This window comes from Pavona decussata, unplaced genomic scaffold, assembly GCF_977016875.1.
Source record: "Pavona decussata unplaced genomic scaffold, jaPavDecu1.1 SCAFFOLD_15, whole genome shotgun sequence".
NCBI lineage: Eukaryota > Metazoa > Cnidaria > Anthozoa > Scleractinia > Agariciidae > Pavona > Pavona decussata.
In genome coordinates, this window is record NW_028145438.1 from 52,009 (window position 1) to 64,237 (window position 12,229).

At 38.8% G+C, this 12,229-nt stretch overlaps 1 protein-coding gene and 1 long non-coding RNA gene across 3 annotated transcripts in view; one reads left to right on the forward strand and one right to left on the reverse strand.

Moving 5' to 3' along the window:
- LOC146487517 (caspase-3-like) overlaps positions 1-12,229 on the reverse strand; it is a 165,602-nt gene that overhangs the window by 26,131 nt on the left and 127,242 nt on the right. The window lies entirely within an intron of this gene.
- LOC146487519 (uncharacterized) overlaps positions 11,350-12,229 on the forward strand; it is a 31,969-nt gene continuing 31,089 nt past the window's right edge. Inside the window, exon 1 of the long non-coding RNA XR_014856887.1 lies at positions 11,350-12,191. This is a non-coding gene — a long non-coding RNA (uncharacterized LOC146487519). The remainder of the gene's footprint in view (positions 12,192-12,229) is intronic.

The following is a 12,229-nucleotide window of genomic DNA, read 5'->3' on the forward strand; positions in this document are numbered from 1 at the left end:
ATTAGCAGGAAAGTGTCGAGTATCATCCGACGATTTCGGAAGAACTTTCGAGCGCCTACAATCTTTACATACACGTTTAATTTTTTTCACACACATTACCTTCCATTTTTCTTTTCAGGATGTCTGAAAAGAGCAAAAAGAAGAAACAAATCAATTAGTAAACGTTAAGGCCTCGCGGTTCAATCAATAATCCATCCAAGGGGTTTTACACACTTGCAAATAACAAAGTTTTTCCAAGCTCACATCTCCACATTAACGGACAAATAATATAGGACAAAAGGTTCTCTTTATGCTTTGTCAAACTGTCTTCATACATCACAAAATGTGACAAAATGCAGGATGTGGCACTACTGCTATACTTAGAAACCACGCTGCTTACGCTTCAAATGGGCCGTCGATGTTTTGCTTTACTAAAACATGGGTTTACCGAGCGAATTTCTGTTTATAAGTAGAACATCGATCTTGAGGGCTAAGTACTTACACTTGGTTATTGGTATGTTTTGCTTTGCTCTCCATGGGGCTGATGGATTCCCAGTTATCAGTTCAGACTTAAGCCTAGCCTGCGAGCAAGCTCTTTTTTAGGTCAGCCGCGAGAGGATTGGGGCGCAGGCGCCCCCACCCCAACCGCCGGACTACACATTTTGGCACGTTCATTTTGCATTTTACGTATTGTTTAGGCAAAGTTTAGACATCTCAGCTAACAGCTCTCATGGCTTTTCTCAGCTATCTGTTAAAAAAAATTCCATTTCTCAGCTGACAGTGAAAATATTGGCCAATTCTCAGCTAAACAGACCCTTTTATTGGGGATCCCACTGATAAACACAAGGGAGCTATACATATTCTGACCGGCTCCGGAATTCAAGTGACGGGATGATCGAAGGATTTTTGGGGCTTGAAATTTTCGATTCCGGAATATTTTTGGGTAGGAAAATTAGGTAAGTTTTTTCTTTGTCTCGATTCATAAAGTAGGGATTTTTGGGGTTGTTCAAAACACACCCCACCGGCGAAAGCCAAGGCGACATAGGCAATTTATTACTGAAATGAATTACTTTACCAAAGTCAGCTATGACCCGCCCCTAAAGGAAATAAATTACAAGATTTAAATGTGTATGGTATTTTCTCCCATCCTATACTACTGTCAAGGATTTTCAGCTATCCATACAACCTTTCGCTCTTGTGACGTAAGTTTGGGGCTAAAATTACCCTCAGCGCATTGAGCGCAAATAAAGCTTGCTTTAATTGTTGTTTTCCATTCCCCTACCCGCACTCTCTGTCACATAAGGAAACATTTTGTTTTGCTGAGTGTGTGTGGGGGAGGGGGGATAATCAAATATTAACCCCTCAAAATATTAGCCTTCATTCCCCCTTCCCTTAACCATTTCGTGGGAGCTGGGTTACGACGAGCGCTTTAAAAATCCGATGAGGATTTCTTGTTTTTTAAATTTTAAAAAGATTTTGCCAGTAAAACTGTGCTTGCCACTAGGCAACCTCGTTCCCAGGGTCTCTCCTCTTCCCGCCCCAAGGAGAGGGAAGAGGAGAGACCTTGGGAACGAGGTTGGCCGCTGGGTTTTTTAAGCGATTTTAAAATAACTTTAAAAGAAATGATTCTAATAGTAAAGTAATGCTAATATAACAGTTATACTAATAATACTTATACAGTATACCTTAATTGATGGATTTAAGAGCGGACAAAAGCGGAGAATCAACGATGGACTAATTTAGCCTTAAGCTTGAATTAGGTATGCTTAACAATTAATGTGTGTTTCATTTAAATTAACCATCAAAAAATGCCTTTTATTCAATTGGACAAGAGAAAATCGTTGGCTCAATGCATTCCTTTGGAAAAACCAAATGATTCTATAATGAAAACAGTTCCTTCAAAAATTCTCTACTCTGACCAGGGATCCAATTCTGACAATTCTGGAAAACCCTTTTAGTTCACGTTGAAAAAAAATTGCTAACTTGCTTGATGAATTTGCGTGGAAGAAGAAAATTCCAACACAATGAAAGGGATCCAAATTTAAGGGTGCGTTTTTTTGGGAGAATCCAAAAACGGATTTGGGATTTGAGATCATATGGATTCTTTACCACCGTCAAAAACGGAAGATCTTAAAAAGGATCATTTGCCATGACAACGCGGGATGGAAAGACGACACAACACCAGTCATCACTCCATCACGTGGAAATATTCTACTAAAAGGAGTACTAAGGGTCCATTTAGTTGAAAAAACGCAACAAGAAAAGAAAAAGCGTAGTGATAAAAACACCTGAAGCAAAAATAATGACCTCGCCAACCGGTTGGCTCAGTTGGTAGAGCACCGGGCTCCCGTGCGGGAGGTCGTGGGTTCAAACCCCGGCCGGACCAACACTCAGGGTCTTTAAAATAACTGAGGACAAAGTGCTGCCTTTGCTCTGACATCTGCAAATGATTAGACTTTCTAGTCTTCTCGGATAAGGACGATAAATCGTAGGTCCCGTCTCACAACCCTTGTTCATGATTACTTTGTGGGACGTTAAAGAACTAACACACTGTTCGCAAGAGTAGGGGACGTAGTTCCCGGTGTTGTGGTCTGGCCTTCTATCTTTCACACTCATGCTTGGGTTAAGTGAGTGGGTGGGTGGTTTTTTTTTTGCGCGAAATTTGCACAGAAACGTACCTTTTTTCGACCTCCTCGTTGCATGAAAGTCAAAATGACGCAGGCAAAACGGTTCAATCATTTACGGTAATTGTTGTTTATCATTTCCCAAAACAAAAAACGCTCAGGTGTTGAATAAAAAAATCCGGATTTAGATTTGATCTGAAGAATCTACCCGGAGTATGGATTTTATAGATTCATGATCCGTTTTGGATTTCAGCAAAAACAAAGAAAAAAACCCAAAATCCGGATTTCGATTCTCCAAGAAAAAAAACGCACCCTGAGTCAGAAAGCCTCTCCTAATCTTTGCTGATTGGTTTGTTTGTTTCATTTCAAAAAGTGCAGACCTCATAGGAAACAGTAGCCTCGAGCAGACTCTCGGGGCAGAGGAGGGACGGGGAGGGGAGAAAGAGCGAGAGCCTGCAACGATGTCTTAGGAATTTGAATGCCGCCCCATTATTCCCCGCGGCTCCCTGCTGTCCTAGCTGTCAGAATTTGGCCATTCAGCTCAAACTGGAAACGATAGCAAACGTAAACAAACACGCGAAAAGTACAATGTTATCACATACACTTCGAAAGAAGGAAATCCTTGCTGACAAAAACTCCAGTTCGTCCGATCGAGTATCCCTACCGTGGGCCACAAAAATCAGAAAAATCAATCGAAACCTGAAATGCTTTGGTTGGGATCACTAAGTCACCGGAAAGACGCATTTTTAAACTTCGCCTCAGTCATGAAACCACTGTTAAGAAAAAAATTTTCAGAAAAACTGGAAACATTAAAAAAGACCCTTAAAGAGACATGTAATAATAATAATAATAATAATAATAATAATAATAATAATAATAATAATAACAATCTTTTATTAGGAAGCTTCCATCACGTAACGTAGTTTTCAGATAGGTCCTATAAGGTCCTATAAGGCCCTCATTACAAGGTAGAATAATTATTGTCAAAACCTTAGCTCTGTCCAAGCTTATACTGTGGTGTCTTGGAAACTCCTGAGCATTTTGCAGACGAAGGTAACAAACTAACTTTTGATTTCATTTGGAACCATGAAACAGCGAAGATTCGCAACAACTTTGATTAAAAATAAAAAAAGAAGGTGGTTTAGGCATGAAAGATTACTCTTTTTTCGATAAAGCGTTGAAACGTACTTTGGTCAAACGCCTTTGTTCGGGAATTAACGCTCCTTGGAAGTATATTCCAATCTATTTCTTAGCAACGTTCTGTCTTTCAATAAACAAGTCATTTGATAATTAAGCTTAGCACTCCTGAAAACAAAGAGGCCGTGCTTCAAGAAATCATCTGGAACAACAGATTTATAAAGGTTAATGAAAAATCAGTTTTTTACTCCAAATGGCGCCAAAACGGCGTCGAGCAGATAAAAGGTCTCTTCGACGTTCCGGAAAACTGTTTTTTGCCGTTCGAAGTGCTAGCCAACAAATTCCATATTAAAGGACGTCATTTCTACACCATCACAGCCTTGTATCGGCCATCCCGGGTGAATGGAAAAAAAACGTTTGTTCAAAAATGAAAGCAGTCCAACACCTGCATTAGCCTCATGTAGTTGAAGTAAACCCCCGTCCTGTAACATTTTATATCAAGAACTTCTCACCCGGAAAAAAATTACAACCTCCCAATGCCGAAAAAAGGCTTGAATATTATAACTTTCATCGTGACGATTTTTCTAAGATTTTTCTTTTACCTTTTAAAGCCACAAAAGAAACAAATTTATTTATTCATCCTTCATGGGTATATTACGAACACACAAAATGACAAGGGGCAGATATGGTACTTGGCCAATGTTTTCATAGAATTATCAGATTTTAAAATTTAGTATTCAAAGCTAACAAAAATTGACTTCTGTTACGAAACATTTATCACCAAAGACACTTATCGGGCCCGGTAAGTTACAGAGACTTTCGAGAAACGGGCCCCTGCTCCCAGTTGGCTTGATAGCTCAGTTGGTGCACTGCACCGGCGTCCCAGAGGTCAGGGGTTCGAATTCTGTTCAAGCCTGATTTTTTTCAGGCCTTCTTTTCGCAACTGCTTAAGTTTCGTATTAACTGCGAGGATCCTTCTTCTATTTGATCTTTCATTCGCAGTTCAAAATATGTTTCATATATTTACATCTATTTAAATAAACAAAATTAATTATGTTCCAATACAAAATCATTCACCGTATCTTATTTACTAACTCATTATTGTACAAATTGAAAAAGTTTCATCTCCGCACTGTCCGTTCTGCAAACAAAACAATGTATGAAAACATATTTCGCTCAATTCCTTTACTTTTAGCGGTTCATCCTCTATTAAAAACTAGAGGAGCAAAAACTTGGCTCCAGTCTCCCGCATAATGCAGAACAGATGGCCGTTTGGAGCAACAGCGAGATAAGTATGCATTGCTTTTAAAATACAGTCCAAACTTCAGATTTGTTAAAATATATATTTTCATTAAGGAAAAAGAATGCTTATTCAATAGAGTGTGACACCTACCGCAAATGAAAGCGAGTTGTTTTTAAAAGTGTCCAGAATAGTAGAATTTATGGTTTCGAGCAGTACGCAACGCGGTTACGTTTGTTTTAAGAACAGCTTAAAACAGACCGTGCTTCTTAAAGATTGAATGCAAATGTGAGTTGGTGGCCTTGGAAACTAATTAAACTGGGATGACCTTAGATAATGCTGGGTCATTTTGTATTTACTGGCACATTTGTGTTAAGTATCGTTTTAGTGGTACGCAAACAGGAATGTGACCGGATCAAGTGGCTTTATCAGTATGTTCTAAGCATAGCTGTAAAGTGAAAAAGGCTTAACCTTAGTATTTTCCTCTTGATTATCATATAGTTAGGGCTACACTTTACGACTTTGTTGGAATTTTGTTACTTTGAAAGTGGGCATCAAATTAAAAGATAATTGGGCTTAAAGTTGGGCTCTTTCCAGTTTGTCGTTATATGCCGGTAATAGCCACAAATTTAGATTACTGACGTGTGCAACAGAAATATTCCTATGGGCCATAAGTTTTGCTTAAGAAAGTTCAAAACTTGATGACTCTTGATTTGACTGAATAATTTTCTAGCATTGTACACGAAGTAACGAAAAGTGATCAAAATTAAGCTAAAAATCAACCTAAGGGGACCCCCACAAGGCTGTTATCTAAATCTCAGCTCAAATAAGGTCAATGAAGCTAAAACTTTGGTATATTGCACAAGCCTTCACAGTAACTACGTGTGCCTATTTTGTGTAAAATCGGCCGAACCTCATTTTGAAGTTTAATTTAATTACATCATAATAAATCAGCATGGTCATCGAAGAAGCTGGGCAGGGTAATGGTGTTCGAAGAGAAGTGTTCTCTTTTGTCTGTATTAAAGGTCTGGATCGTTTAGTTACTTTTCTCCATCAGCAATATCCGACTCTGGAAACAAACCCAACTTGCTGTATTATTGAGCTGATTCACTTCAATGTTTTGTGGTTAATTTAAATAAATTCAGTTTCATTGTTTAGGGCCTCTGTTTTTTCGTCTCTAAGTTACTTTATGAGGATTGCTATTGCTTTGTGTAAACGAGGTCCATGTGAATAAACTTGTTCCTGCGACTAGTCGCATCGCGTAAACAGTACAGCCGGGACTAGTTCCTGCAACAAGTCCCGTGACTGGACTAATCTTCTCGTGTGTGCCGGCCTTAATTCTGTTGTAACAGTTTGAGGCCATCTGAATCTCAAGAGACGAAGCCTCTAAATCAAAACTTGCTTGCAAAAAGCCGCTCGTAATCATACAGCACCGGTACCTTATGTGTAAAATTAATTTCGGTGAACGCTTTGATCATCGCGAAAGCCATCGATCGAAGAATACGAAGATAGCTACGAATATGTCGATATCGACTGACCTACCATATTCGTTTTGCATGGAGAATTTGTATTTGAAAATTGCCATGAATTTAGTTCCTCAGAAAGAAAATATTCATCTTCCTATCGGTGTCTTTTGATAATCTCTACAAGCACGTTTCGCTTACAAATGAATCGTCGTTGTTGCCACCTCAACAAGTAATTCCTTTTAGCTGATTATTCGAGGCGTTTCACAACCGGAACCTGGAAGCAGACTTCACTGAGCGAAGTCGTGAGTTTATACCGCCTACTAGTATACAATTGAGCGGTGATACTCTGTTGAATTGATATCGAATTAAGCGTCCGCTCGGTTCCTCGAGTCAGTCTAGAATTATCTTTTTTTAGAGTCTATTGCATGTTTAGCTGACCATATTCATGGCCTTCATTCAACGCCTTGGTTTTTCCAATTTTTTGGCTCGATATGCTTCTTCATAATAAGCTATGACAAGTTTTATTTATGCTTTAACACTGCAAACTTAATTATATAATTAATTTCTGAGAAAATGACGTCATGTCTGCCACTGGAAAGGGAAAACCCCCTAAATTGCCCGCTATATCAAATTTGCATAAATGAACTCCATCAGTTAAAAAGATAGTGTCACAGTCATGAAAAGTTCATTTTCCTTCCTGTCAACTACCAAATGAATTAAAAAATCCATGTGATTAACTCGACTGGTATTTTTTGTTTTGATGGCGAGATATGTAAAGCCAAGAGCAAGCGTGTGATAAAGGGAATCCTAAACTTACAACGACTAACAAACGCCAGTGAAATGTTAATTGTTTTTAATGATATTCGACAGCGCACAAAAGTCCTCAGACATAGAAATGAAAATGAAAATGAAAAATTGATCATGAAGTTATTTACTTTTTCTTCTCACTGACTTGTCAAGGGTCAAGCTTCACGTTCCATGCGAAACCAAACGTACTTCCAACTAGTGGAAACAACGCAAAGAGATTCGCATTGTGTCGTGTTCAACAAATTATAAGGAAACATGGCACAATGCCACCGACAAGCTCGAGGGAAAAACCCCTTAATCTAACATGCAGAATTAAATTACAATCATGAATTAAGTCAAAACAGTTTCGATGCTTTTCCTTTTCGAAAATAATCAAACTGAAGAAAAATACGAGGTGGCTTATTATCTGTAGATTTATATTTTCTACAAATACCGGATTTTGAACAACACGTTTGCGAAGAGCCAGTCACAAAGGATTCAACTGTGTTATTACCGGCTGTGATAATCACTGGTGCAAGACACCGCATTTGCAACCTGATAACAACCTGATATAACTGAATGCATATTAGACTTAAAAGATGTTTTGACCTTAGTTCAATTCCTACCTATGCGTTACTCAATTTACGGTACTGACTAACCCCGGCGGAATTACTCCAGTTAAATTACTTCCGCCCAGAAACTACATCACAACATTCAGCAAACAATGAGGTTATACGATTAAGCTTTTACGATTAAGCGCCTCTGTCAAGAGGTACGTTTGATTTCTTTCAACCAGAGCACTGCATTAAAACCGCGAATTTTGTCTTAATTCTGGACTGTATTACCCACTTAACTAGCTCGGCAGCGCACGCAATTTGCTTTTGATTTTCCGATAACTGAATTCAGCTTTGAGCGACTGAAAGCATTGAAAATGAGTTTAAATTGCTCGTAACCGTGTTTAACCCCGATGGTTTGGAATTTTAAGTCATATCCTGGTTAGTTACTTACCTTTTGTAGATATTTAATCACAGACACAGCCAAAGAGTTCGAACAGCACGACGAATCGCTAAAGCAATCAGACGATCTTCAATTCAAGGAAGTCGTAACGAGCCCTCAGACTCTTTGGCCAGCCGCTTCTTGCCTGGAGACAGTCTCGTACCCAGAGTCCTCAGACTCTTTGGCCTGCGGCTGGCCGTGGAGATAAAGCGGAGAAAGTGGGGAGGGCTGTTGGAATTATGATCGAATTGGCCCGTTCAACAATAAGATTGGGACCGAGAGTCAAATTTCTAACAAAACTGGTCGCATTTCTCAGAAATTTTTCTGCAACTAATTTTAGAAGCAATCTTTTGAAACTTAATAGATGACTGAATTCTAGCCTGCATAGTGGATTACATTGTCACTGAATTCTAAAATGTTCGCGAAAGTAGGGAAGGTTTGCTGTGTAAGACAGTTAAGATGACTCAAAGCACATTTCCAACGCGGATATTATCGATTCTCAAAGAGGAATTTGACCAAATTGTAAGGGACCAAAGCCACAAGCTTCATGATCTGCTGCCGCCACGCAATGAGTCTACTTATTGTACCCGTAGCCAGAGATACTTTAAACTACCGATTTGTAAGACAAATAGGTTTAAAAACACTTTTATTATGGCGAACAGTTTTGATTATTAGTAGTAATCCTAATTATTAATAGTTAAGGTTTTTTTTACGGACGTCCATGAAAAATCTGCACAGCAGAATGTTGAGCTCGTTAGGAGGAATGTTTTCCAAGGTTCTTGTCTCTCCAATTGAGGAACAGTATCTTCGCCAAATGTTCAGATCGTAAGTTGTCTTTTTTTTTAGTGTTATCAGGGCGAAGTGAGTGAATAAAATTTTGAATTTTCTTGTTCAACTTCTTCATATTTTAATGCCGTCGTTTCGTTGGGGGTTTCTTATTCTGGGTAGCAAAATTCACTTTCGCTATGTACACCCTCGTCTAAATCCATTTTCTTCAGAATTTATATTTTCCTTACATATTTCCACGGGAAGTTGTTTACGTGTAACTGTTGCCTTTGTTTGTAAACTTTCGCAACAATTTGAATTTGCCGCGAATAGCGCGGATAAAAATCCGGACCGACTGGTCCGTATCGTAAAAAGCTGGACCGGTTACGAGCGCGCGATTAGCCAATCAGATTCGAGGATTTGAGATTCCGGCCCGTGGAGATTCTTCAGAAAAAAATAATTGTCAAATATTTATAGAAAATTTTTAGTTCCCTTGTAAAGTAAGTCATATTTTAGCCGGCCCGGGGGCTGCAATGATTTTGCTTCTTAATAAAGCTATCTTACAATGGCAGGTCCAGGTAGTTTAAAACCATATCAGTGTTGTGTATCCATTATAGAAGCTATGTCCTCGATGGAAAAGGAGGGTTGGTTTCTGAAGAAACCGTGGTGCTGCGTCGGTGGGGTGTAGAAATGAATCTTCGGTTCATCAACACAGTTGATAACTGTGAAAAGGTAAATTGGCCACCACAAAGAGATTCGGAGGTTTCCAGCGTTGCAATGTAGCCCTTCCTCAGAGCTGATCGCTAACGCTTGGAAACTTCAGCACTCGAATCTCTTTGCGGTGACCAATTTACCTTTTAGTTGTTAATCCTCGATGAAAAAACAACCTTGTCAATGCCTGGTGCTGTTTTCATTGCAATAAAAAAAATGCGTTCTCCTGAAACGGTGACATTCGTACTGAACGCCGGAGCCATTTGGTCCAAGCAACGAGCTACTGAATCCCCAAACATCTTTTGATCAGAAATAAAAGAGAAACAGCGATGATAAACAAAACAAGCTTGCACATTTTATATAACTGGACGTTTCGTATGCTAGTCAACATACATTTTCAAAAGTGACCGTTATTATTTTTTTACGCCTATATATATAATGGTGATGAATCTACTAAAGAGCTACAGTTAATTGATAAAGCATCAGCTTCTTGACATTAAAAGCTAGCTTTACTTCATGAATAAACAAGGTTTCATTGATTTTACAGTGATAACAACTTTATCTCGACGCTAAAATATCGAAATGATCCCACTTGATATTGTGTCTGGTGGTTTTGGCATGGTCAGCAATGGCTGACGTGCTCTCATTTTTAGCGAGGGCCTTGAAGTGTTCCGTTTTCCTGTCATGAAGTCGTCGCTTTGTTTCACCGATGTAAAAATCATTGCAGTTCCAACAACCGTCTTTGTAAATGATTCTAGATCAGTACTGAGAACGATTCAAGCGGTCCTTGTAAGGAAAGAAAGATTTGATATGTGATTAACCCCCTTAAAACTAAAAAAAAAAATTAACGGTCACTTTTGAAAATGTGTGTTCAATAGCATCACCACTGTTTGTATTTTATTTCTGATCAAACGACGATGAACGAAGAACAATCTTTTGATCAATTTGGGTATGTAGTAGCTGGAAACTCTTACAGTACGGAATGTTCCTTTGCGTGCAAATTTAAAACTTCCGCCGCAGCATCTGTATTTTGATAGACAGCGTGTTGGGAGCCAACTTGAGACTGCTGCGCATGTGGTCACATGGTCGCTGTGCGCTGCCGGTACAGTTCTCTACCAATTACCAGCTCCCAGTTGGTTTGATAGCTCAATTGGTAGAGCACTGCACCGGTATTGCACAGGTCAAGGGTTCAAATTCCGTTTAAGCTTGAATATTTTCAGGCTTTCTTTTCTCAACTTCTTTAAATTGCGTTTATAACTTTCTGTAAAATTTTATGTTTGTTTTAAAAATTATGGGGTGACCAGTAGGATAGTATAATGACTGGAACTTTGAAAAATTAATTCAGGTGCAGGAGGGCGAGACATTAAGGGACATCTTCATTCAGTTGGGGCTCTCTCTTCTCGCCCTTGGGGGCGGGAAAAAGAGACACCGTGGCATGACCAGTTAAGTTAAGCGACCCAAAGAATCGGGTTTTTTTTCTCTTTAAAAAAAAAAAAACATGTAAAACTCCCAAAAACTGAAATATCTTTCCTGTCATAAAGTGACAGACAAAATAAAACCTTTTACAAGTGTCAATCATAACACCTGTAACCTTCGCTCCCCACTACTTTCCCTCTTCCCCTCGCTCCTAAGTACAGCTCTATGATATAAAGAAACAAATGTTAATACAAAAAGTTTTAATCTACTGAAATGCCGTTAAAGACCTACAATATTTCACGACCTCATTTAATTGAGCGTGAAAGAGAAATTTAAATTTAACATGTACTTAACGCTGCTAAGCAATCTTCCTAACAACATCTTCAAACGCGTTAAAGGCAGTGGATCTTGTATTTTAACAAAAATTATTTGGCAAATCCTATGGACAACTCAGCTGGCTTGGGAGTTAGCTTATACTAAGCTCTTTTTTGGCCGCCTGCAGCGAGCCGATTGTCGGCCTGTACCGGCCTACGCCGAAAAAGACAAACAGCAAAACAAAAAACAAAAAAAAGCCAATATTTTTTTTAAGTAAAATATAGAGAAGTCCACCAAATCGCACCAAATGGAGCAATCCACTGCTTCAAAGCGCTGGCAGGTTACTCCTCAAGATCAAAATGGGGTTAAAATAGAATCTGGTTAATCTTAAGTTAATATTGCTAAGTATGATACCAAACTGTTTGAACAGAGTTAAAAAGTTTTAAATTTCCATCTTTTACCAGCGCTTCTGGCAGGCATAAGAAGGCGGCCAATTTTGCGAGCAGAATTTATCCAAGCCAACTCAAAGCGTAGTCCGTTTCCAATGAGCAAATTTTATCGCGCGCACAGGCGGTGAAACTTAATTCAAAATCAGGCTGCTTGTGCAATCAAAACCAATTTGTCTTGCCGCCGACTAATAGTTAACTACAATACTAGACTAAAAATACATTTCTTTTGCAAAGTTAACTTTTCCGAGAATCAAAATATATGGGCCTATCTAAAATAGCATTCGAGGAGTTCAGATTGCAAACGAAAGTTTTTAGTTTTCCTTGCAAACGAATTTTTTCTTTGCT